The sequence below is a fragment of the Lathyrus oleraceus genome, chromosome 7 (genome assembly GCF_024323335.1).
Source record: "Lathyrus oleraceus cultivar Zhongwan6 chromosome 7, CAAS_Psat_ZW6_1.0, whole genome shotgun sequence".
Classification (NCBI taxonomy): domain Eukaryota; kingdom Viridiplantae; phylum Streptophyta; class Magnoliopsida; order Fabales; family Fabaceae; genus Lathyrus; species Lathyrus oleraceus.
In genome coordinates, this window is record NC_066585.1 from 308,221,840 (window position 1) to 308,223,789 (window position 1,950).

Here is a 1,950-nt window from a genome sequence, read left to right on the forward strand (position 1 = left end):
GCTCGACCTTAAGGGCTAATGCGTCCATTTTAGCTTGCATCATGTCTATAGATCTTAGTTCATGCACTCCTCCTTGGGCTTCCTTCTTCTCAATTGTCGCTTGTTCGACTCCCCATGATTGATGGTTTTGAGCCATATCTTCGATAAGGGCACTAGCTTCAGGATAAGGTTTGTTCATCAGAGCACCGCCTGCGGCAGCGTCGATGGTCATCTTTGTGTTGTAATGAAGTCCATTATAGAAGGTTTGAATGATTAACCAATTTTCTAAACCATGATGTGGGCATGCTCGTAACAACTCTTTATATCTCTCCCAAGCTTCGAACAGCGATTCTCCTTGGTTTTGGATAAATCTAGTTATATGGTTTCGAAGAACGGCGGTCTTACTCGGGGGAAAATATCTAGCAAGAAAAACTCTTCTAAGGTTATCCCAAGTCGTAATGGAATTGGGTGGAAGGGAATCTAACCACGATAGGGCTTTATCTCTGAGGGAAAAAGGAAATAATCTTAAACGTATTGCCTCAGGAGAAGCTCCATTGGTTTTAAAAGTGTCTGCTAATTGAAGAAATATTTTTAAATGTTGGTTTGGGTTCTCAGTAGCGAGACCTGCGAATTGTCTCTGTTGCACTAGTTGCAACAGGGATGGTTTAAGTTCAAAATTATTAGCTGGGATGGTTGGGTTTACTATACTAGAACTAGGTTCTTCATTAGATGGTTGAGCGAAGTCCTTAAGAGGTCTTTGGTTTTGATCTTCGACCATAGCTCTCTTAATTCTATGAAAGAATAAACGTGCGCGAGCGTAACGTTCAGGTTCCGCCAGAGGGTATACTAAGCTTAAACTTCCGGTGCTGCGAGTTCTTCGCATTGACCGGCGGGAAATAGCCTAAGTCTAAACGATATAACAACAGGAAAATGAAATTTGAAGAAATTGGTCCCCGGTAACGGCGCCAAAAACTTGATGCGGTGTTTCGCAAGTATACGAACGCGTCAGAGTAATATAAAAGATTGTCGAATCCACAGAGACCAAGTGTTAATCTATCGTTATCTATTGTTATGGTGTTTATCAAAGGCAATCGAAATAGGTGTTTTTTTGGAGTGTGCAATGAAAAGTAAAGTATTGAAATAAAATATAATTAATAAAGACAGGGTCGAATGTAATTCACGTAATCAATGGATAATCCAAGTACTTGCTAATAGAGCTACTTATGGGCAGTGTTTCCTACTTTGAAAAGAACTAATTTAACAGGAACTGTCGCTTTCGCGTATTCAGAACCGAGTTGTACTCCCTAATCAAACCCTCTTATTGTCACTTATAAAAAGGCGCGCATTGCGTTAGAGTAGTAAACCTATTTTTAAGAAATATAGTATCTTGACTAAGTTGAAAAGTATTATAACCTGGATTTCTTAACCAAAAGAGGTTCTCACGAACCAGACTCTAAACTTATAAACGCGTCCGAAAATAGTTTTAAAATCTCTTTTCTTCTTAATGTTAAAATCTCCTAATGAACTAAACAAAGCGCTTTCGCTATTTTTGAAATAGTTAAAAACAATTAAGTTTAAAAAGACGTTGGACGGCTTTCGATCTTACCCAATGGAATTGAAGTGCGGGAAAACTTAAGCTGAAAGTTAAAATAGCCCTTAAGTGCTTCTACGAACAATTGTACGGATTATCGGTTCAATTACGATCCTTACATTCTAACCTTATAAATTTAGTTAGACATGGTAAAGTAAAAGTGCATTAAAATAAATAAAAGTAAAGCGAGTGCGGAAAGTAAATAATTTAAAGCGAGTGCGGAATGTAAATAATTTAAAGCGAGTGCGAGGAAATAAATAAAAGTAAAGCGAGTGCGGGAAAATAAATAAAGTAAAGCGAGTGCGAGGAAATAAATAAAAGTAAAGCGAGTGCGAGGAAATAAATAAAGTAGAGCGAGTGCGAGGAAATAAATAAAGTAA

At 37.7% G+C, this 1,950-nt stretch overlaps 1 non-coding gene across 1 annotated transcript; it reads left to right on the forward strand.

The window, feature by feature from the left end:
- Window positions 1–266: 266 nt before the first annotated feature.
- Window positions 267–373, forward strand: LOC127108740 (small nucleolar RNA R71). The gene has a single exon (XR_007796255.1). It is a non-coding gene; the product is annotated as a small nucleolar RNA R71 (small nucleolar RNA).
- The last annotated feature ends 1,577 nt before the right edge of the window (window positions 374–1,950 follow it).